Genomic DNA, 25,297 nt, shown 5'->3' with positions numbered 1-25,297 from the left:
TAAAATATCCATTTCCATCAAATATTATTGAGGGAGTGTCACTTAATTTTATTTTCAATTAATTCACGGCACACGGTGCTTGACGTGGGAACAATAATTGAGTTTTGAATTAATTGTATTATTCAGATATAACCAGGACATCATTTCCCCGCTGTTCTTTAATTAATGAGAATTCATTTGCCTCAGCCTTGCTGTTATTCATTCTTATCCCACATCAAATAAAGAAACAAAAAATCATTAAATTACCCCATTTTATTGTTTTGATCCTTAATTATCAGATCGCGGATTAGAATTGCAGACATTAAAGTTGATTCAACAGTAATTAACAGATTTATGCAAATTAATGATTATAATTAGCGCAGTTAATGGCAGAATGATGTGTAAACTCTTTAGAACACTGGTTGGCGGGACAACTTCTGACTGAATTTTCATATTGAGGCCTCGCTCCTGCTGAGGAAGGGAAATGAATTTTAAAAATCAAATGTAAGAGGTGTCAAGTGAAATCAGGAAGGCGCTCCCCCAATCTAAACATCAGATCGCAACGCTGTCTCGCAGAGCATAGTGAAGAATTGTTATCATAAATTACAGTGACGTTCGACCCAGGAAAATCCAAGAGTAAATAATAAAACAATCTCTGTCAATGCAACCCTCATTGATTCAGCTTGAACCTTGGCCCTCGGTCTGTACAGTGCAGCATTAGCTGGAGTGGCCATTTCAGTTATGAGTCCCTGTGAGTCCCTTACAATGAATGGTTGGGGTTGAGTCACCTTTGTTTTTAAGAGGGGGAGCTATTTTAAGTTTTGAAAAGGGGTTGGGGTTGAGGGGGGGGGGGGGGGTGTGATGCAGGGCAAATGTTGAGACCTTTTGCCTGACAACCAGCCATCTAAATCTGTCAAGAGCTTTCAGGGCATACACTCCCCAAATGCCTGCCCATACATTAGATGTCCTGTTTTTATGGGCCATTTCTCAAACTGTCCCTCCATGCATCCTCACCCTGTATTTATTATCTGCAGTTATGTGGCTGCTGAGTGACTATGTGGCATCGCTGTGAAATACAACAGTGATATATTTATACTGGGAGTAAGTTATCGAAACACCAAGACAGCTCTGTTTGTTTTCATTGTCCTTTCTGTTGCAATGAGAACTCTTGGATCTTAAAGGTCAATAACATTATATTTTAGAGTCTATGAGACTTCTGTACTATGGAACTCTGATATATGGTCACGCTGCAGGAATTGAAACCTGTGTTGGAAGCCTTGGTGTCGAAGGTGAGGTTCTATGGATTCCCGTGGTATTTACAGCACTTAAACACGCCATTCAGGCCAACAGGTCAGTGCCAAAGTTTATGTTCTCCGTGAGCCTGCTCCCCACCCTATTTCAATTTTCATTGCCACCACATCCATCCCCTTCCCTCGTGTCTATCTGGATGCATCAATGCTACTGTTAAAAAAAATGATTCATTCAGGGGATGTGGGTGTTGCTGGATATGCCAGAATGTAGCATCCACCCCTAATGGCCCTTCAGAAGGTGGGGGTGAACCACCTTTTCTGAATGGCTGCAGTCCATGTGGTGTAGGTTTCTTTCAACTACCTTATGGGCGGCAGGGTTGCACAGTGGGGTAGCACTGTTGCTACACAGCGCCAGACACCCAGGTTCGATTTCCGGCTATGGTCACTGTCTGTGCGGAGTCATGGAACATAATAATAATAATCGCTTATTGTCACAAGTAGGTTTTAATGAAGTTACTGTGAAAAGCCCCTAGTCGCCACATTCCGGCGCCTGTTCAGGGAGGCCGGTACGGGAATTGAACCCGCGCTGCTGGCCTTGTTCTGCATTACAAGCCAACTGTTTAGCCCACTGTGCTAAACCAGCCCCATAGAACATACAGTGCAGAAGGAGGCCATTCGGCCCATCGAGTCTGCACCGACCCACTTAAGCCCTCACTTCCACCCTATCCCCAATAACTCTTCCTAACCTTTTTGGACACTAAGGGCCAATCCACATGACCTGAACGTCTTTGGACTGTGGGAGGAAACCGGAGCACCCGGAGGAAACCCACGCAGACACGGGGAGAACGTGCAGACTCCGCACAGACAGTGACCCAGCGGGGAATCGAACCTGGGACCCTGGCACAGTGAAGCCACAGTAGTATCCACTTGTGCTACCGAGCTGCCGAAACACAGTCTGCACGTTCGCCCCGTGTCTGCGTGGGTTTCCTCCAGGTGCTCCGGTTTCCTCCCACAAGTCCTGATAGATGTGCAGGTTAGGTGAATCGGACATTCTGAATTCTCCCTCTGTGTACCCGAACAGGTGCCAGAATGTTGCGACAAGGGGATTTTCACAGTAACTTCATTGCAGTGTTAATGTAAGCCTACTTGTGACAATAATAAAGATTATTAAGATTATCATTGTGATAGTCTGTGTAAAGATGTTCCTCTCTAATTCTTGACCTGATTTATCAGAAACCGTCTTATGTTTATGGCTACAAGTTTTGGTCTCCTCCATGCTGCTCGCCCCCCCACCCCCCATCATCCCCCCACCCTCCTTCCCGCCACCCACACCCCCTCCCCCACTATCCACCCCCTCTGCCCCTGCCCTTGCCCGATGTACTCAGCTATTGAGTTCATAGAATCCCTACCGTGTAGAAGGAGGTCATATGGGCAGCACGGTAGCACAGTGGTTAGCACAGTTGCTTCACAGCGTCAGGGTCCCAGGTTTGATTCCCAGCTGGGTCAGTGTCTGTGCGGAGTCTGCACGTTCTCTCCGTGTCAGCGTGGGTTTCCTCCGGGTGCTCCGGTTTCCTCCCACAGTCCAAAAATGTGCGGGTTAGGTGGATTGACCATGCTAAATTGCCCTTAGTGTCCAAAAAACACATTAAGTGGGGTTTACTGTGTTACGGGGATAGGGGAGATACGTAGGCTTCAGTAGGGTGTCCTTTGTAAGGGCTGGTGCAGACTCGATGGGCCGAATGGCCTCCTTCTGCACTGTAAATTCTATGATAAGTCTGAACTGACCCTTCGAAAGGCCATCTTGCCTCGGCCCTATCCCGTAACCACCTAACCTTTAGACACAGAGGCAATTTGAAAAAAAATGAAATGAAAGTCGCTTATTGTCACAAGTAGGCTTCAAATAAAGTTACTGTGAAAAGCCCCTAGTCACCACATTCCAGCGCCTGTTCGGGGAGGCTGGTACGGGAATTGAACCATGTTACTGGACTGCCTTGGTCTGCTTTCAAAGCCAGCGATTTAGCCCTGTGCTAAACAGCCCCTAAGCTGTCCCCTAAGTTGTTTAATGTGGCCAATCCACCTAACCTGCACATCTTTGGACTGTGGGAGGCACCCGGAGGAAACCCACGGGGAGAACGGGCAGACTCCACCTTGTCACCTGAGCTCAGAATCGAACTCCGGTCCCTGGCGCTGTGAGGCAGCAGCGCTAACCACTGTGCCGCCCGACTGGATTAGAAGCAATTTGAGTGTCACAAAGCTGTCGAGTGCCAAGTTCAAGCACGGTCTCGTTAAACAGAGCCTGATCATGTACACCATTAAAATGATTCCGTACATCTCCCATCTTGTAAAATGTCTTTCAAGAGAGCATTTCTGCCCTTGCTTGTTAATCGTTTTGAAGAGGATGCTCGCTAACGAATGTTGTTTGGCTGTGATATGGCACAGAGATCAATGAAACAAAATAATCGCAATCAAAGAGATTGAACCGACCATGTGGAAAGTTATCCATTTGCCTCAAATCTCTCGCAGGTCGAGGTCAGAATTAAATTTTGCACATCAGCAGAAAACAATGGCATTGCATTAGAGATGTATTTGTCTGTTAATTATTTCAGTTAACTAATTAATGGCGAACCACGTACGGGCTCATGTTCTCTGTTGTTAACACCAGCAATAGAAACTCAGAGCCAAATAATAGATCACAAAACCCGACTCCTGCAGGGAATTTACACCGGCCAGCTCGCATAGTTTGGAATATTCTGACAATGCAGGAGGGAAACAGAGAGCAGAATTGATCAGAGACAGCTGAATTTAATGTGTCTGATAATCAGGAATGTCGGGCGATTCTCAGCCCACATTCGCCGTCAGCGGGGACGCAATGTACAGCAAGAATCGGGAAACACAATTCCAGGCACCTCGGTGACGTAACGGGAATCCCGGCACGGAAAATCAGGAACCTCATTTAAATACATGAGAATATCATTAGCGAGCCTTCCCGCGGGAACTTTCCCCCCTCACCTCTCGCGCGCCGGCGTGACGTCACGCTGATGTAATTTACAACAGCTGAATAAAATCGAGAACCCGCCGACCACTCCTTCGAAGGGGATATCGGAGGTGAGCGCGCAGGTCGGCATCACCCTACAGGGTGCCAGTTGCAGAGGAGGCAGCGGAGAGGAGGCGGGGGGGCCAGATAATTTCAACCTGGGGACGGGGGGGGGGGGGGGGGTTCAGTTTCGACATCTCGGGGGGGGGGGGAGTCGACCGCAGGCCTTCGGGACCCTTCATGTCTGTGAGCCTGTAGGTGTGAAGGGATCTGGTGGCTGGTTTTCAGGTAGCGCTTCACGTGTCCTCCTTGCTGTGGGCGTGTGGCGATATAACCGCTGAGGGAAGCCTCTTCCAGAATGGGAGCTGGAAAGTGGGTGGGAGCGGGTGGATCCATGGGGTCAGCACTGGGGACGGCTGTGAGGTTCCTGGGGGCGGTCCTATCAGATGCCAGGTGGTATGGGGAGAGTGAGGGCACTGACAGGGGGTGAGTCGCAGCCTCACGAGGGCCGAAGACCCTCACACACAGGGGGGGGGGACGAGTGCATTAAGAATGAATCTCCACACTCAGGCGGCACTGTGAAGCCTGGTGACATGAGGGGCAGGATTCTCCAACATGATTGGGCGGAGAATCGGTTCCGGCGCCGATATTGCGGCAGGCGACGATTTCGTGCCAAATCGGAATTCTCTGCTGCCTCGACAGCGGAGTGACTGCGTTCCAGAATGCCCGTACAGTCAATGCCGTCGGCATATCATTAGCGGGCCCGACCCGGCATTCTCCGCTCACTTTGACGTTCTCTTCTTTTCGGGAGAATCATGGAGCCAGTCGCCTTGGCCATTCTCCTGAATGTGATCGACCAGCAGCAGCGACATCGACGAGCCGCGATCCACAGCCAGGACCAGCGCCCTGCAGAGTGGGGGGGGGGGGGGGGGGGGGGGGCACGGCCTGCTGATCTTCAGGAGGAGGGCCACAAATGGCAGAACCTCAGAGGAGATGCTGCCCATCAAGGGGATACCATCGTGAACGTCCACCTCCAGATGTCAGAGGTCGAGTGCTGGAGAAGACTGCGGCTGTTCTCAGGGGTGATTTTCCAGGTGATTGAAGAGTGGGGCTGGAAGGTCAGCCAGTGTCTGTGGCCCTGAAGGTTACTGCTGCTCTGATCCTCTCTGCCAGCGGCTCGTTTAAGGGCTGCACAGGTGACCTGTGCGGTATCTCCCAGTTTACCATGCACAGGTGCAAAAAGGAGGTCACAAAGGCGCTATTTGCGAGGGCCCATTTGGACAGGGACCAGGTGAGCCAGGAGACCAGGGCAGGACCGGGCAAACCAGGAGACCAGGGAGGGACCGGGCGAGCCAGGAGGTTGGGGCGGGACCGGGCGAGCCAGGAGACCAGGGCGGGACCAGGTGAGCCAGGAGGTCAGGGCGGGACTGGGCGAGCCAGGAGGCCAGGGCGGGACCGGGCGAGCCAGGAGACCAGGGCGGGACCAGGTGAGCCAGGAGGTCAGGGCGGGACTGGGCGAGCCAGGAGCCCAGGGCGGGACTGGGCGAGCCAGGAGGCCAGGGCGGGACCGGGCAAACCAGGAGACCAGGGCGGGACTGGGCGAGCCAGGCCGGGGCGGGACCGGGCAAACCAGGAGACCAGGGCGGGACCGGGCGAGCCAGGAGGCCAGGGCGGGACCGGGCAAACCAGGAGACCAGGGCGGGACTGGGCGAGCCAGGCCGGGGCGGGACCAGGTGAGCCAGGAGGCCGGGGCGGGACCGGGCAAACCAGGAGACCAGGGCGGGACTGGGCGAGCAAGGAGGCCAGGTCGGGACCGGGCAAACCAGGAGACCAGGGCGGGACCGGGCAAACCAGGAGACCAGGGCGGGACTGGGCGAGCCAGGAGGCCAGGGCGGGACCAGGTGAGCCAGGAGGCCAGGGCGGGACCGGGCAAACCAGGAGGCCAGGGCGGGACTGGGCGAGCCAGGAGACCAGGGCGGGACCGGGCAAACCAGGAGACCAGGGCGGGACTGGGCGAGCCAGGCCGGGGCGGGACCAGGTGAGCCAGGAGGCCGGGGCAGGACTGGGCAAACCAGGAGACCAGGGCGGGACCGGGCAAACCAGGAGACCAGGGCAGGACCGGGCGAGCCAGGAGGCCAGGGCGGGACCGGGCGAGCAAGGAGACCAGGGCGGGACCGGGCAAACCAGGAGACCAGGGCGGGACCGGGCGAGCAAGGAGGCCAGGGCGGGACCGGGCGAGCCAGGAGGCCAGGGCGGGACCAGGTGAGCCAGGAGGCTGGGGCGGGACCAGGTGAGCCAGGAGGCCGGGGCGAACCAGGAGGCCAGGGCCCTGGGCATCTCCTGCATAGCGGGCATGCCCCAGGTGCAGGGTGTCATTGACTGAACCCACATAGCTCAGTGCTCCCCCTGCTGGCACGGGGACTCCATTTGTGAATCACACAGGATTCCAATCCTTCAATGCCCAGACCCTCTGTTACCACATGTTGCACATCAGGCAGGTTTGTGCTCATTTATTGTTCAGCACCCATGAGAGTTACATCTTGTGGTGTTCACAGATCGCAGCCATTGTTGAGGGAGAGCAGCGGCCGGTGGGATAGCGCTTCGGGGACAAAGTTACCCCCTCACGAGGTGGCTAATGACGCCAGTGCGGAGGCCACAAACGTCCGCACACACTAGTCGGGCAGGCGATTGGACGGCTCAAGGTGCAGCTCTGGTGCCTGGAACAGTTTGGGGGAGGGGGGGGGGGTTGCCCTCCAATACAGCCCCCAGAGGGTGTCCCACATGACTGTGGTCTGCAGCGGGGGAGCAGCTGGACCAGGAGGAGATGGGGGAGAGCTACATCTCCTCGGGGGAGGAGGATATTGAGGAGGGCAGCAATAGGCGACCCACGGAGGAGGCGGAGGAAGAACGTTCCTTGGATGGTGAGTTGGGGCTGGGGGTCTCCACACCAGGAGCGGGACAGACTTACTGCATCACCAGTGTGGGAGGTGGAAGAGACATAACGCTGCCATTCTCACACCGCACAGGGACGAAGCGCCAGCTGTACACGGGGGATTGCATGGCACCTTGCCATGACATCCTGGAGGATCCATATGGGTGAAGAAAGTGATTTTTAATACAAGTGTTCCATTACAATCGTGACTTATCTCTACTAGTGCCTGGGTTCAGCCGTGCCCACTGATGGCGCAGGAGTACTCACCTCTCCAATTCTAGCCACGTGTGCATCCCTCATTTCCATCGCTCTAACATTGGCCGCCGTACCCTCGGCGGCCTGCGCCCCCAGGCTCAGCCGATCCCTTCCCAAAGACTCACTTTCCTTCTTTGAAACACTCAATAAGATCTACCTCTTTGACCAAGATTTTGGTCACCGGCTGTCATGTCCTGTTGCTCGACCGCGAGTGATTTCTACCGCTCCTGTGAAGTGCCTTTTGCCGATTTACTATGATAGGTGGCTACATAAATGCAAGTTGTTGTTGACTTATTTCGTGCAGAGAGTCCAGTATTGAGGATGGCTTCTAAAGTTTTGTTGAGGCTAACAAATCAAATAGCAAATAAGGATGTCGACAAGTGATCAGATTGCAGCAAATCTACACAGCAAGGAGTACATCTGCAGAGAGTGAACATGAGTTGGAATCTCTTTGCCATGTTTATCAGTCAAGATTAAAATTATTACCATATATAATCCTGTAAAAGGTGAAACTTTGGCACCAATTATCCAGGCCGAAGGCCATGGGCCTGGAGTTTCAGGATGGCGACCGCTCGATGTCCGTTCTCCTGAGAGCCAGCGGGAAACAGGCCCTCACGTTAAACTGACCTCCGACAGGCACCAGGCGGGACTTCCAATCAAATGGATTGGCTGACTGCTCTCCAGCCCATCCAGGCACAGTGCTGCAATGGCCGGAAGAGGTACTGCAGCACCATGCATGAGCACCGGGTGGCACGATAGCACAGTGGTTAGCACTGTTGCTTCACAGCTCCAGGGTCCTGGGTTTGATTCCCGGCTTGGGTCACTGTCTGTGCGGAGTCTGCACGTTCTACCCATGTCTGCGTGGGTTTCCTCCGGGTGCTCCGGTTTCCTCCCACAAGTCCCGGAAGATGTGCTTGTTAGGTGAATTGGACATTCTGAATTCTCCCTCTGTGTACCCGAACAGGCGCCGGAGTGTGGCGACTAGGGGCTTTTCACAGTAACTTCACTGCAGTGTTAATGTAAACCTACTTGTGACAATAAAGACTATTATTACTATTAAGAACAAGTTCCAGGGCTGGACCACTCTTAAGTACCAGGGCTCCCGATGAAGGGAGGGTAGGTTGGGGATGATCTCGGTTATGGGGGGGGGAGGGCGGTGACATCAGCAGTCATGTGCTAGAGTCTCTGTACAGCAGAAGGAATAGTCTGCACTCAAGAGAGTTGGACCTACTTAGCAGCCCATCATGTACCTAGATAGATAGGTACTTGATTAATAAAGAGATCAGGGGTTATGGGGAGAGGGCAGGAGAATGGGGATGAGAAAATATCAGCCATGATTGAATGGCGGAGCAGACTCGATGGGCCGAGTGGCCTAATTCTGCTCCTATGTCTTATGGTCTGATGTAGTGTAGACAAACCAGTTTGAAATAATTACCTGATTTGGATGACACTCACTTCAGAAAAGGTAGGCCGTCCAGCCTGTATCCCAAACCTGTTACACGAGTAGAGTTTCCGGGAGGATACATGTGTTCGATCTGGGCCCAAGCGAAATCCAAAAACAGGTGGCCACAACGGAGTAAATTAAAACTAGCAAAACGAAACATTTCATATTAATTATCATTCACGGATCAAATCATTTAAAATGTTTGAATACATAAAAACAAAACTTGTTCATAAATGTTTACAGCTTCTCCTTACTGCTTTTCATTTTTATTCGCATTTACGTTTACAATGAAGTTGAATCATGCGTGGGTTTCCTCCGGGTGCTCCGGTTTCCTCCCGCAGTCCAAAGATGTGCAGGTTAGGTGGATTGGCCATGCTAAATTGCCCTCAGTGTCCAAAAATAGCTAGGTGGGGTTACGGGGAAAGGGTGGAGGTGTGGAGGAAGGGTGGGGGTGTGGAATTATGTAGGGTGCTCGCTCCATGGGCCAGTGCAGACTCGATGGGCCAAATGTCCTCTTTCTGCACTGTAAATTCTATCATTAACATCTCCAGGATTCTACTTTGGTTCTGGAGTTTGGGGGCTTTGATCCTGAAGAAACGAAGGTCAACGTTAGCGCAGGGTAGATGAAAAATTACAAAGTGAGACGGACCTTTGCATGAGTTTATTGTTGAAATTGTCCAACACCGTGAGGGAAACATCAGCAAACCGGTCGTCTTGCCAAAGAAATGAAATGACGGGGAGTGCATCAGCCCACAAGGCAGCCATGGCACTCTTTCAGTTACCTTTAAATTGATTTTCCTCATTTTAAAACATACTACAAACACTGTGAGTGGAATATTTCACACACGGACATAATGTGATAAACGTCTGCACTCCTTAGGTGGCTATAACTCACCTCTGGGTTTCATCACTCAGAGCGCAGGCTCCTGGAGATCATTACCATCTGTCATGCCCGACCAAACCATACCCTTTATTCTCAACAAACCGCGGTGGCCCGGTCCTGTGAAAAGACCTTCCGTTCTCCTCCGAGTGCCAGTGCTTTGAAAATTTATTCCAGTTTTGGGACCGGGACTGCTTCCCGACAGTGTACTTAATTCCGAGGAAGTGCTGGAAGAGTGCGTATAGTCGTTAATAATTTGTCAAAGGCCTGCTCTAAATTTCCGCCTTTAATGACTCCCTGCTCCGGGAGTAATGAAATTACCCTTCAAGGCGGCGATCGGAAAGTTCTGCAACCGCCGAGACATCCCTGTTACTATTGGCTACCAGGGTTTAAGGAAACCACCCCCTCCTATCCAGAGTGATCACATCTCTCAGAAAGATTAAGGACGTGTTTCATGCCAGTGAGGGGATTATCCAGTGGGCGAGCTGAGCTCAGAGTTTATAATCTGCTGACACTCAACAATTAGCCCTTACACACCTAGCAGATCTGTCCCAAAGAGTTTTGCAACCAATGAAATACTTTTTGAAGTGTGGTCGCTGTTGCAGTGTGAGAAACTTGCACACAGCAAGGTCAAACAGGCAATGCTGTGATACCCCCCACTCACACAAATGCCGTGGCAGCATACACGTTTACATGCGTGTTGTATCTGGAGCTATGGATAGCGATCGTTGATTCTCCAATGTTCTTTCCGGCACACGCTGACCAGGAATCTCTTCCACGCCTACCTCCAGCTATCGGAAGGAATTCCAGGTTGTTATTCAATCCGTTTGGCAATGTTCTGAATGCAACGTCAGGGGTGGGTCTCCAGCCAGAGAGACAGAGATATTACTCACTGTGTCACTGTTTCTCAAAGGGGAGAGCAGCCTCTCATCCTCTGGGACTGTGGCGACATTTACATTCACCCCAAATACTCAGACTGCACCTGTGCACACCTGTCTGCAGCTGCACATTGAACTCTCTGTAAACCTGAGCTCATCCGTGTCCGAACTCACTCCTGGTCTCATTCCCGTATCAGCCCTGAGCTCGCTGACCTAGCCCCCCTGACCTCACTGACCCCCCCTGTCCTCACTGACCCCCACCTGTGCTCACTGACCCGCCCCTGTCCTCACTGACCCCCTGTCCTCCCGTGACCTCACTGAACCACCCTGTCCTCACTGACCCACCCATCCTCACTGACCCCCCCTGTCGTCACTGAACCCCCCTGTCTTCACTGACCCCCCCCTGTCGTCACTTACCCCCCCCCTGACCTCACTGACCCCCCCTGTCCTCACTGACCCCTCCTGTCCTCACTGACCCCCCCTGTCGTCACTGACCCCCCCCTGACCTCACTGACCCCCCCTGTCCTCACTGACCCCCCCTGTCCTCACTGACCCCCCTGTCCTCACTGACCCCCCCTGTCCTCACTGACCCCCCCCTGTCGTCACTTACCCCCCTGACCTCACTGACCCCCCCTGTCCTCACTGACCCCCCCTGTCCTCACTGACCCCCCCTGTCCTCACTGACCCCCCCTGACCTCACTAACCCCCCCATCCTCACTGACCCCCCCTGTCCTCACTGACCCCCCCTGTCCTCACTGACCCCCCCTGTCCTCACTGACCCCCCTGTCCTCACTGACCCCCCCTGTCCTCACTGACCCCCCCTGTCCTCACTGAACCCCCCTGTCCTCACTGATCCCCCCTGTCCTCACTGACCCCCCTGACCTCACTAACCCCCCCATCCTCACTGACCCCCCCTTCCTCACTGACCCCCCCTGTCCTCACTGACCCCCCCTGTCCTCACTGACCCCCCCTGTCCTCGCTGACCCCCCATGTCCTCGCTGCCCCCCCCCCGTCCTCGCTGACTGCCCCTGTCCTTACTGACCCCCTGTCCTCAGTGACCCCCCCTGTCCTCACTGAACCTCCCCCGTCCTCACTGACCCGCCTGTACTCGCTGACCCCCCCCTGTCCTCACTGACCCCCCTGTGCTCGCTGACCCCCCTGACCTCATTGAACCCCCCTGTCCTCGCTGCCCCCCCTGTCCTCACAGACCCCCCTGACCTCACTGACCCCCCCTGTCCTCACTGACCCCCCCTGTCCTCACTGACCCCCCCTGTCCTCACTGAACCCCCCTGTCCTCACTGAACCCCCCTGTCCTCGCTGACCCCCCATGTCCTCGCTGCCCCCCCCCTGTCCTCGCTGACTGCCCCTGTCCTTACTGACCCCCCTGCCCTCAGTGACCCCCCCTGTCCTCACTGAACCTCCCCCGTCCTCACTGACCCGCCTGTACTCGCTGACCCCCCCTGTCCTCACTGACCCCCCTGTCCTCGCTGCCCCCCCTGTCCTCACTGACCCCCTCGTCCTCACTGAGCCCCCCTGTCCTCACTGACCCCCCCATCCACACTGACCCCCCTGTCCACACTGACCCCCCTGTCCTCACTGAGTCCCCCTGTCCTCACTGACCCCCCCATCCACACTGACCCCCCTGTCCACACTGACCCCCTGTCCTCACTGAGCCCCCCCTGTCCTCACTGACCCCCCCTGTTCTCACTGATCCCCCCTGTCCTCACTGACCCCCCCATCCACATTGACCCCCCCGTCCACACTGAACCCCCAACCTTGCTGACCTAACCCTCCGTCCTCGCTGACCTATCCCTCCGTCCTCGCTGACCTATCCCTCCGTCCTCGCTGACCTAACCCTCCGTCCTCGCTGACCTAACCCCCGACCTCGCTGACCTATCCCTCCGTCCTCGCTGACCTATCCCTCCGTCCTTGCTGACCCCCCGTCCTCGCTGACCTTGACCCCGTCCTCGCTGACCTTGACCCCGTCCTCGCTGACCTATCCCTCCGTCCTCACTGACCCTCCGTCCTTGCTGACCCCCCGTCCTCGCTGACCTTGACCCCGTCCTCGCTGACCTTGACCCCGTCCTCGCTGACCTTGACCCCGTCCTCGCTGACCTTGCCCCCCCCCCCCTCTCTGGCTCCGAACAATCAAAGATTTGATTATAAAGTTCTCATCCTTGTTTTGAAATGCTCCCACGGACTCACCCCTCCCTATCTCTGCAATCTTCTCCAACCCCACAGCCCTCCATTTCCTCTGCACTCCTCCAATTCGGGTCTCTTATCCCCTGACGTGTTAGAGTCGAGGTCACGTCGAGGTGAGAACTCAGTGTGCGGAACTGAGTGAATCTTCATCTGCTTCCTCACCCATCTCCTCACTTCGAAAAGAACACAAATGAAGTTGTTATCAATCCTACCCCTATAATCAATAGAAACGATTTGAACTGCTCCATTTAAAAATAATTGAAGTTTTATTTTCAATTTCTTCTGTTTTTAATCATGAACTCTCCCTTGTTTTCCTTCTGGTGACACCGCATTGCAAGGATTGAGTGACAATGGTTAGAGTCAAGGAGGGACCTGGTTGTTTAACCAGATTTAATCACGTTATGCGGCCGCTTTCCGAGCTCCTTGGCCCTGAAACATTTGCTCGGAGTGGCTCGGACTTTGGCTGCTGTATGTCTGTGACAGGTCGATGGATTGATGCACCGTCAATGTTCCCATCGATACTCATACAGGCGTCAGCAAGGCTGTCTCAGGCTGTGTCTGTAGCTGGCCAGCTCAGCAGAAGTCATGATCAGCTGGGATTAATTCACTCGGAAAATGTGCTGCAGTTAGTTCCTGCTGTCCATTTTCATCGAGACCTGGACCCTGGCTACAAAGTGGAAGTCACGTTGCAGTTACAGCTCAGAGGCAGGCCATACAGCCCATCTGCTCTGTGTCAGTGTTTATGCTCTACTCGCGCCTCTCCTCCCCTTCCTTCACCCTCTCGGTCTATCTGTCTATTTCTTTCTCTCTCTCGACAGCCCTTAAATATATCGAAGGTGTCTGCTTCGTTGATTTTGTCCAATCAAAATGTTTGCTCACTTTGGGTGTGCACTGAGATGATTAAATAATTCAGAATCACAGTGAGTCTAAATTATTTTTTGCATATAAAGGTTGTCCTAATGGTGCAATATCTTAATCTGTATCTTGAAGGTTTATTTTAACCTGCAGAGCAATCATCCACTGATTTGCTCATTGTAACTCTGCTAATACGTCTGGTTTGGATTGATAAGGATTACTGCACCAGAAATTCCACAATGTATTTGTTACTCTGCCGCTAAGCGATGCTTCACCTGCCCTGTCACTTTAAGGTCATGCACTCTGATTACTGCAGTCTGTTGGCGATTAATTGCTTCGGAGGTTGGCGAGAGCTTCTTCAGCTCCAGGTTGGACGGAGCCAAGTGGGAACGAACGTTCCTTTTTAAAAAAAACACTTTTGAGGCATTGGAAGTTTGACGTGTATTGGGGTTCACGTTCATCGTAGCAGAGCAGTGATCCACTAAAGCAACCTGCCCGATTTCCCCCCCCCCCCCCCACCCCCCCAATGCCACGTTGGTGTTACCCACGGAGAGACAGGGTCGAGGGTTCAATAAGCCACACTGCAGGACTGGAGTGCAAAACCTCCCCTGGCATTTCAGTGCGGCACCAAAGGATTTGGGAGGTCCTGATTTTGAGAGGTGACATTAAACGGAGGAGCAGTAAGAATGTTCAGGTTGCGTGTAATGATCTAAAGACCGTATTCAACGAAGGACAGGAATGGTCGACCCACATCGGTCACTCAATGGATGTTATTTAAAAAGGCTGCGTAGTGCCATTAAAAAAATTGTGTGGTCTCTTTGTAAATCCTTCCTCCCTGGAGGCAGGGAACAGTCCTTTAATCAGGTGGGTGGGGGAGGGGAGGGGTGCGGGGTGATTAGAGATCATGTGATACCTTCAGGAATACACCCATTCAGAGTTTGTGACTGTAATTTCGCTACAAGTTACAATGAGGTGTTATATCACCTTACGTAATATATATATTACTCTTTTGAACCAGACGAGTTATCAGGGCAGCATGTTAGCATAGTGGTTAGCACAATTGCTTCACAGCTCCAGGGTCCCAGGTTCGATTCCCGGCTTGGGTCACTGTCTGTGCGGAGTCTGCACGTTCTTCTCGTGTGTACGTGGGTTTCCTCCGGGTCCTCCGGTTTCCTCCCACAATCCAATGATGTGCATGTTAGGTGGATTGGCCATGCTAAATTGCCCTTAGTGTCCAAACTTGTCCTTAGTGTTGGGTAGGGTTACTGGGTTATGGGGGTAGGGTGGAGGTGTGGGCTTGGGTAGGGTGCTCTTTCCAAGAGCCGGTGCAGACTTGATGGGCCGAATGGCCTCCTTCTGCACTGTAAATTCTATGATTCTATGAAATGAGTAATAGTCGTCTTTTAAATATAAACTAATTTATTGAGTAATATAAATAAATATTGTGAGTTCTTTTACTTAATACTCAACGAGTAAATAAAGAAACAATTGTCGAGATAACTAATTAAATTATACAATACAATGCTTTGATAACAAATAATTTCTTCTCTCTCTCTAGCTTTACTATGTCTGTTCTCTCTGCACTCCTGATACACACTGCTATCAGAAAGAGCGGGAAAACTATTAATATAGGTTCTGATAGCGAGACCTCTAGTGTTCAATTGCCTCTACTAGCATTACATATATTGATCATGTACATTTATATACAGAGATCACTCCGTGAGGCAGTTAAATAAAAGTACAAACGGAAGAAGAATCCAGTATAATGTTGATGGTTGCGAAGCTTTGTGAGCCAGAATGGATCACAGAGACTTCAGCACATGATCTCGGCGAACACTCTCCTGCAGGACGAAGGGGGTTTTGCGTTGTCGGAGGCCCTCACTTTCAGATATGATATTGAACTGAGGCCCTATCAGCCATCTCAGGCGGACATTGACAAACCCATGGCACTAGTTTGAAGATCAGGGGAGTTCTCCAAGGTTATTTGGCCAATATTTATCACTCAATCAATATCACTAAAACAGTTTATGTGGTCGTTATCACATCGCTGTTTAGGGGGCTGAGTAATAAATTAGACGCCACATTTTCTCAATTACAGCAGCGACGACACTTCAAAAAGCACTTCACTGGCTGAGACATCGGGAGTGATGGAAAGTGCAACGTGAAAAGTTTTATTCTTTCTCAACCAGCACCCCCGGAACATTGTAGAACCATTATCACGTTGCTACTTTCGGCACCTTGCTGTGTGAAAATGGCTTCTGCGTTTCCTACATTCCTCCTGCGACTTTGGGTGCTGGCTAATCAAAAGATACAGAGTCCATTCTGGGCAGAAATCCATTTGTGGGGGCCAGTGCTGAATGGCACCGGGGCAAGTTCTCTTCCGTGAGGATGGTAGACCCTGGGAGTGCGGTTCGATCTGGCGTGGGCAGAGTTAAGTGAGCTTTAAAACTCACTTAACTCTGCCCCATTGTGGGCGGGATCCGGATCGCAACATCTCGCGAGATCTCACAAGGTGTAACGACCATCAGGAGAAGCCCCTCCCCGGATCTACCAGCTGCGTCCCGTTCTGATTCTGGCTGGTAAATCGCGCCCTCGATTTCCAATGTTTTTTATTGGCTGTAAAGCACTTTGGGACTTCCTGAGGTCACGAAAGGCGCTATAAAAATGCAGGCTCGTCTCTCTGGAGTGCTTCATGAGCAACCACCTCACATTGGACACGTATCCCAGTGGCCACCATTTTCACACCAGCACTAACAGTTCATGTTCAGTAGACTAAGAGTATGAGTACAGTAAACAGTCACATGCAAATACTGTCAGTAAGGTTCAAACTCCTCTAATCCCATTTAAAGTTTAGATTTTTAACCCGACCCTTTGAAGAAGTTAAGATCATCGTGATGTTTTGTCGTCGATGTGAAATCTGGGCCCAAAATGTGAAATTGACTGCCCATCTTTGTTTGCGATTGGCTTGTAATAGACCGATCAAGAAGGTAAGAGCCCATGGAATTTAGGGTAATTTAGCAAATTGACTCAGTGGCGGGAGGCAGTGGGTGTTGGTCAAAGGTTTTATTTATGACTTGAAGCCTGTTGCACTGCTGGGATCGGTTCTGGGTCCGCTGCTGTTTGTAGTGTACATTAATGATGAAAGTGGTGTCGTGTTGGGTGTTCCGATGCACAAATGATCCAACACGGCTGTAGATGGTACAACTCTGTTTTATTGTCTTAACAACGACAGCTACTAACTGCTGGCTTGGGTACGTGCTTCACCAGCTAACCTGTGGAGCCAGCCCTATCACTATCTTAGAGAGGCACTCAGCACATGGTGTATGTCTGAGTGGCACGCTGTGAGCTCTGTGCTCTGAGCTGTCTCCTGGTAGAATGAGCGGGAACTGTGGTGTTCCCTGTTTTATAGTGCGTGTGCTCTCACTGGTGATTGGCTGCGATGTTATGTGTGTGTTGGTTGGTCCAACTACCTGTCCATCAGTGTGTGTGTGATTGCACCATGATATGCTGATGTGGATATCATGACATAGGGGGTATGATCAGTCAGTTTGCAAATGACACAAAAAATGGTGGTGTGGTAAATAGGGAGGAGGAAAGATTTAGATTACAGGGTGATATAGACGAGCTGGTTAGATGGGCAGAGTGGCAAATGGAATTTAACATTGAAAAATGTAAGGTGATGCATTTTGGGAGGACGAACTAGGCAATGGTAAATACAATGAACGGTAGGACACTAGGAAGTACAGGGGATCAGAGGGACCTTGGGGTGAATGCCCTTAGATCCCTGAAGACAGTAGGGCAGGTAGATAAGGCGGTTAAGGCATCTGGGATACTTGTTTTCATTAGCCAAGGCATGGAATATAAGAGCAGGGAGGTTATGATGGAGCACAGTGTGTGCAGTTCTGGTCGCCACACTATAAAGGTAAAGTCGCCATAATCCCAGATGACCAGAGACTGCTTTCCCCTTTGAGGGGGGAGAGCTGACTGGTGGCGATTTAACCTGAGGGTCACCACACCTCAGGCGAGGGGCAAGGTTGAGAAGGAAGCGATTGCACTGGAAAGGGTGCAGAGGAGATTCACCAGGATGTCGCCTGGGCAGCAGTGTTTCAGCTGTGAAGAGAGGCTGGATTGACTGGGGTAGTTTTTCTCACAGCAGCGAAGGCCAAGGGGAAACCTCATTGAGGTGTATAGAATTATGAGCGACATAGATCGGGTGGACAGGAAGAAACTTTTCCCCTGAGTTGAGGGAATCTGGAACTCTCTGCCCGAAAGGGTGGTCACGGCACAAACCTTCACAACATTTAAGAAGCATTTAAATGAGCACGTGACATGCCAGAGCACACAAGGCTCCGGACCAAGTGATGGAAAGTGGATTTGAGTGGATAGGTGTTTGATGGGCAATGCAGTCATGATGGACCGAAGGGACTCTTTCTGTGCTCTCTCTGTGACGCTACCATTTTCCTGAAAAAGTGGCAGCTCTGACTCGGGGGTGGGGTGGGGTGGGGTGGGGTGGGGTGGGGTGGGGGGTGGTGGGGGGGGGGGCGGGGGGGGGGAGCAGGTAGCTCTCACAACTCTGACTCAGAACATAGTGAGCTCAATTCCACTCCAACACAAAAATCCTCACGGCAGCACTGAGGGAACGATAAGTGGATGGGCTGCTAAACTGAGGCAGGTCTACCCTTTCAGATAAATGCGGAACATCGCATGGTGACGACTTCAAACAATGAGTTTTCTCTTGTGCCCTTTTTTTTAAATTTAGAGTACCCAATTAGTTTTATTTTCCCATTAAGGGGCAATTTAGCGTGGCCAACCCATCTACCTTGCACATCTATTTGGGTTGTGGGGGTGAGACCCACGCAGACACGGGGAGAATGTGCAAACTCCACACGGACAGTGACCCGGGGCCGGGATCGAACCCGGGTCCTCAGCGCCGCGAGGCAGCAGTGCTAACCTGTATTTATTCCTCAGCTAACATCGCAAAAACAGATGCTTTGGTCGTTCCAACATGTAGGGTCTTGCTGTGGGCAAATTGACTGCTATGTTTCCGACATTACAACAGGGACTACACTTCAAGAGTACTTCATTGACGGTAAGTGTTTGGGGATGTCCTGAGACTGAGAGAGACTCTGTAGAAATGTTGAATGAATCGGTGTTTATGTTTTCCTTGAGCTGTTCATTGTTCACTCCATACCAGGCTGTGAAAGATGAAAGGAGATATGGCCAATGGTGTTTACACACTTAGGACACAACAAGCATTGTATTTTGGGGCAGGCACGGTAGCACAGTGGTTAGCACTGTCGCTTCACAGCTCCAGAGCCCCGGGTTCGATTCCCGGCTTGGGTGAATGTGGGGAGTCTGCACGTTCTCCCAGTGTGTGCGTGGGTTTCCTCCGGGTGCTCCGGGGTTTCCTCCCACAGTCTAAAGATGTGAAGATTAGGTGGATCGGCCATGATAAATTGTCCTTAGCGTCCAAAAAGGTTTGGTGGGGTTACGGGAATAGGGTGGAGGCGTGGGCTTATGTAGGGTGCTCTTTCCAAGGGCCGGTGCAGACTCAATGGGCCAAATGGCCTCCGCCTGCACTGTAAATTCTACGATTCGTGAGCAGGGTTAGTCTCTACGGAAAGGTTGCTACTTCTTGTTCGGCTGTATGTGTAATTTAAAAACCCAAAAAAGTTCATTCCAATGTTCCTCCTGAAACAGTGAAAATCTCAGACAGAAGTTCATCAGCTTATGCCTCTGGGGTTGTCATGAGCTCTAAATGATGCAAGCGATTTGCACAAGTTTCAGCACCTAACAGTGTATGATATACCAATTGGAGAGAGGCATGAAGAATGAATATTCAGCTGGGGCGGAGAGGCAAGGAAACATATCCACGATTGGTCTGATTGTACTTCAGCCGCAGTCCAGTGGGTATCGCTCCCACCTCAGCTGCTGGGCTCGTACCCAACTCTGGCGACTTGAGCGCATAGTCCGGGCTGATATTCTGGCTGCCATTACTGAGGGAGTGCAGCACTGTCAGGTGGGCCATCCGGTTTTCGGGTGAGGTTCAGCTGAGGCTCACATTTCCTTCTAGGCGGATGTGAGAGATCCACTTGAACTTATTCAAGGGTGAGTGAGGCATTCTCCATGGCCAAGTGCATCCCTGCACCCAACATCAAACAAGTTGCCTGGTCATTAGCATGTGGCTGTCTGTGGGATCTTGCTGTGCATCCGTTAGCTGCTGCATTGCAAAAGACGCCACACTTCTAAAAGTCACATCAAGCAGCAACACAGAGAATGAGGCATCTGTAATGATAGTAAACCTCGGTACATCACGAAGTCTGACATTTCATGTTCGGGGTAGAAAACCCATGAAAGATTAATCAAACTATAATTATTAGTGACTTTAGTGTTTTGTTTTAAAAATGCCCTTTAGGGACGGAAGTCTGCCGTCCCTACCCAGTCTGGCCTACATGTGACCCCAGACCCACAGCAATGTGATTGACTCTCGAGTGCCCTCGGGGATAGACCGTAAATGTTGGCCCGGCCCAGCGACACCCACATCCCACTAACGAAGAAAACAAAATCTGCTTCCTAAACTCCAGCCATTAAAACGCGGGCCTTTCTCTTTTCACCATTGTCCACTCCAAACTGTCCGGACCCCTATCACAACGGAGGGTGAAGTAGGACACGCCTTTTCCCAATCAAAACGTATTTAGCTATTTCATCTGTGCACAACAAGGAGTCACTCAAACAAGGTCTTCTTCAGGAAAGAAAGAGCAAATTTATTAAGCACTAAACCAAAATAATTTTGAAAAGGTGACATCTCACACACACGGGTATCAGCAGTAAGGGAATTTAATTTAAAAAACATATGCAGTGTGTATAACCACTGCATTGTGCCCGGCATGGATCTGGGAGAGCCGGTTAAACAACGGAAAAGACCAAAATCCTGATTCACACCAGGTGCGAATCAGTTTGCGATCTAATCGGCCCATTCCCAATGGCGCGTGCTGGATCACGCCCAAGTATGACGAGCATATCACTAACCTTCATTCGCATTAATTTCCATCTCATTAGCGGGAGTGAAGTTGAATGCGGTGGCCTCCCGGGGATTAACTGGATCCCCAGCGAGAAACCCCGCGGGCGCCGTTGTGCACCTCTCTTTTTAAAGCGTGAAGCTGGCGCAGTGGCTGCGGAGGGGGAACTGAGGAGGTGAGGAGCCATTTCCATTTTCCGGCGCGTAGCCCAAGGGCACAGGAGCTGCTGGCCCATTGCTTGGAGATTTTGAAATGTTGCAGCCAGGTTGTATTCTGGTTGCGGACAAATGTGAAAAGTGTTCCAATTATTACGTGATCTCGGTTCACTGGTAGATTTCTAGTAAAGTTTGCTTCTAAACCAGGTAATTCTCTCTTCCAAAAGAGAGAGGGAGAAAGAACAGCCCTATCAACCTGTCTCTGCTGCTGAAATATGTCTTGTAACCTCTCTCTGTAGTGGCTGGAAATACTTCAGCCATTGAGCAACTCTGAGGAGGTTTTGTGGATCTGTCTGTGACAGCCATTGTTTCAATATACAATACTTTACATTTTAACGCCTCTTCCTTAGTCAGTGGTGAGTTTTGATGGGTCTCTGAAATATAGGAAATGTCTCTCTCTTCACAGTCTCCCGGGAGTGATTTGTTTGTTTTTCACCTTCACCACCTTGGAATGTGGCCTTGCATTTCTTTTTTTTAAATTATAAATTTAGAGTACCCAATTCATTTTTTTTTCCAATTAAGGGGCAATTTAGCGTGTTCAATCCACCTGCCCTGCACATCTTTGGGTTGTGGGGGCGAAACCCACGCAGACACGGGGAGAATGTGTAAACTCCACACGGACAGTGACCCAGAGCTGGGATCGAACCTGGGACCTCGGAGCCGTGAGGCAGCAGTGCTATCCGCTGCGCCACCCTGCTGCCCTTGGCCTTGCATTTTTAAGTAGTTTGTCTCATTTCAGATTGCTAAATTTCCAGTCTGCTAAGAAATTTAAAAGTTGCATTTTAAAAAATAAAAGGCCTATCGTAGAAAAATGTTACGACTCCCTCCATGAAGAAACACCTTCTGATATCAATTCTGTAGTTACATTTTGTTAGTTTGTACTGTGTCCCCCTTGTCATGCTCACATGGTTTTAACTTTCCCCATTAACCCTAGCCACACCTCTTCCCCTCTGATCAAACCTCCAGAGTCGCCTCCAATGGCCCCTCTTTTCCAGGAAGCAAACTTTGGTCCTTCATCATACCTCCAGTTCCTGGCACTAGGAATTGCTCTCTCGCTCTCTTGGGTCTTTGTCACAATGCCTTCAGCTTTTCAAAGTCTCTTTTATTACAGCACAAACTGGGCAAAATACTCACTTGAGGCAGGAGCTGACCAGAAGGCTGTGCAGTTTTATTGCGACTCACTCAAGAGGGAATTCAGCTGTGCTGCTTCTGTATTTCAATGCCCGATTGGCTTTGTTGATTGTCCAGGCTGCCTTATATGCTGTAGAGAACCTCTGCCCTTGTTAGTTATTTGCAGTAGGAAGTGAGTCTTCAAAGCACTGCAGGCTGGGCTTAATAAATGCCGCCAATAACACTCCAATTTATTCCAAAATGCAGGTGTATATTTTAGGCGCCAAGTTCTGCCTCAGCTTCCATTGATGTTCCATTTCACCTTGCTGGCTATTTTGTGAGAACTGACACACAATCATTGGGCGAATACAGCCGTGGGCTTGGAGATGCCAATAAACTCTGACCGCTCACCGCCTGAATTCACATTTGAGCAAGAGGATGATCACTACCTTTAGGAGTGGATCCCGGACGATTTCTGCATGACAGACGCAAAACGGCTCGGTCAATGGCGAATGCTGCCGGCCGCTTCAATTCTTAATTGACATGCAAGACCAGGGCTCACAGGAAGGCCTCCACATAACCCCTACACCAGCAGTCTCAGCACCAACCACAACCCCCCCCCCCCCCCCACCTCTCCCCACCCCCCAGCCTCCTCAGAGAGAGGGAACATCCAAAAACAACGAGCAAAGGAAAACAAATCTCTTCTTACGCTGGTGGAGGCAAAAAAACGCGAGGACAAAACGTCACAGTGAAGAATTGCCACCAAAACCTTCCTCCCCTTTCACCTCTTTGTACACTCTTCAATGTTAACTTTGCAAAAACATCATACGACAGGGATTCTGATTGGTGAAGTTCACATATAAGTATTTACTGTGTTCACAATACAGTGACTCTGGGCCATAACTTCCAGCACAGTCGGTTTGTCACTCCACTCCCAGTTACTTACCCTGCAATTCAGCCACAACTTCACCACCCCCCCCCCCCCCCACCCACCCAACGTTCTGAACCGAGCTGACTGAGAAAGGTGGGCTTCTGAAGCCCTGTGTCGAGAATCCCTTTTATTGGCACTAACTGCCAGAAACTGGCAAATTCAAATTTCATGCCACTTTGAGAGACTAAGTGTCCCAGGCAAGTGGGCAGGATGGGGTGGTGTAGTCAGGTGGAGATGGGAGGAAGTCACTCTTATAGTCACCCAAGAGTCCTAAGTGGTTTTAATTCTTCGCCGTTTTCCCAGATGACAATTGCTTCAAGACAGTCGAAGCCACTGCAGTTTGCAATTTAAGTCTGAATTCTGGATGGTTCTCGAAATTGTGCAATGGAAATTTGAACTTCCCAAGCGGGCAATCCTTACATGTGGGAATCTGGGGAGAGGAGGGGGTCCCAAGTGCACCTTTGGGGACCCTCCAGGGGTACCAAACGCTCAGGATATCGGAAATCATGGGCCATCATATGGTGTTGAACACATCAGGTTATGTCTGCGTAAAGCTATTGCCTGCAGACAAGTTGGTCCGTGTGTATCATTTGTTGGACCTGATGAAATTCATGTACACATTTTTAAAGCAATTATAGTGGTTGCATTCAATCCAGGCGCCCAAATAGTTTGCATTAAATTAGAAACATTCGCATTAATTGCATTCTGTCACTCTGTGTGTCAGGCTAAAAGCTCCACTGGACCAGCTATTCTGACACACATTATAATTGTTCAAAAGGCATCGCGTGGTGATCAGAAGTTACAACTGACTGGGCCCTGGGAAATGTCAAGGACTCCAGCACGCACAGCTCAATGTGTCGAGCTGATAAGCAAATCTTTGGCTCCGGCTCCGAAAGATTCCCAGCGGAGCCGCTCAAGACATGAACCATCATATCACCGACGGGCTGCGAAATACATTCCTTGCCCTGATTATTCCGTGCAGCAGCTCAAACAAAGAGTTTTGGAAACGTGGAATGTGTTCAGGGAGCTGGAGCACACATGGTATCCAAGTACAGGAGCACCGGCGATGCAGGAATATCCACAGCGCACGGGATTCAGGGTTTAAAAATCAGAACGTTTTTCATTGGCCAGGAAACATCTTGGGGATGAATCTCACCCTCTTCGCCGCAAGTCAATCGGAGGGCAAAACGGGAATAGCTGCTGCTACCCGCTTTGTGAATGAAGTGAGGGCGGAACTCACCAAAATCTGTGTTCAACGATACAAAAACTGCTGAGAGTTGATGGAGGGGGCTATCATTCCCATTTGACTCCAAATCCAGTATTATCCTCAGAATGTCTTCTAAAACCATCTTGGAAATTAAATTTTAATAAAATATTAATCTGTTGGAAAGCTGATGGCTACTGTAAAGAGCCTAAGAGAAAACTTCAATCTTCCCTGGTGTGCAATGTTTGATAAAATTAAATTTCTCATTTACTTATGTGATTATTTAAATGCAATGAAATTGGAATAAGCTTAATGAGCCCATGTCCTTCATTGGCCCACTGTGGGCTGATCTCACACTACATTTACTGCATGTTATAAGGGGCTGCTGGTAAGTATCTTGGGAAGGGATTTAATACCTTTATTGATCCACTCTTCTTACCTCCTGTGATAACATAGATCCACTTCTTCTTGAAAGGCTAGAGTGTTGAACACCCCCACCCCCCCCCCCCTGCCACCTGGTAAGGCCCCCTACCCGCACCCCCGGGACTGATCACGGGCAATGCCAACCTGGCCCCCAGGCACCTTGGCACTGCCAGCCCAGCACCCTGGCGGTGCCCCTGCTAGTCTGATATTGCCACCCTAGCACTGAGGCAGTGCCAGAATGTCAGTGCCCAGGTGCCAGAGGGAGTGCCAGCGTGCCGCCTCTTCCCTGTCCCCTACCATCCAGGTCCCTAATGGCCTGGGAGATCCCACAGGTGCCATTATGACTGGTCTCCCAACCTGTTAGGTCACTGGGAGAATCCCGCGAACATATATTTAAATTAACCTGCTGGATCATTTAAATATCATGCCCAGTGAGGGTGAGATGCAGATTGTGACATCGCAGGAGAATGCGTTAAATCCCTCGAGGCGTTTAGAATGTCGCAAATCTCACGAGAAATCTCTTTCGCGAAATTCAACAGCCTCGTCCCGACACCAAGGCAGGTGCGGCGAGGCGGCTAAATGATGCCCATTGTAACATTACTTTGGGTAGCACAAGTGATTAGCACTGTGGCTTCACAGCACCAGGGTCCCAGGTTCGATTCCCCGCTGGGTCACTGTCTGTGCGG

The 25,297-nt window shown here is 50.9% G+C and overlaps 1 long non-coding RNA gene across 1 annotated transcript; it reads left to right on the top strand.

Annotated features, from left to right (window-relative positions):
• The first annotated feature begins 1,200 nt into the window (after positions 1-1,200).
• Positions 1,201-22,639, top strand: LOC140403447 (uncharacterized). The gene is made up of 3 exons (XR_011938318.1): positions 1,201-1,329; positions 18,678-18,798; positions 22,321-22,639. It is a non-coding gene; the product is annotated as an uncharacterized lncRNA (long non-coding RNA).
• The last annotated feature ends 2,658 nt before the right edge of the window (positions 22,640-25,297 follow it).

Source organism: Scyliorhinus torazame, chromosome 28, assembly GCF_047496885.1.
Source record: "Scyliorhinus torazame isolate Kashiwa2021f chromosome 28, sScyTor2.1, whole genome shotgun sequence".
NCBI lineage: Eukaryota > Metazoa > Chordata > Chondrichthyes > Carcharhiniformes > Scyliorhinidae > Scyliorhinus > Scyliorhinus torazame.
Note: the sequence above shows the minus strand (reverse complement) of the source record. Positions and strands in the feature narration are given on the sequence as shown.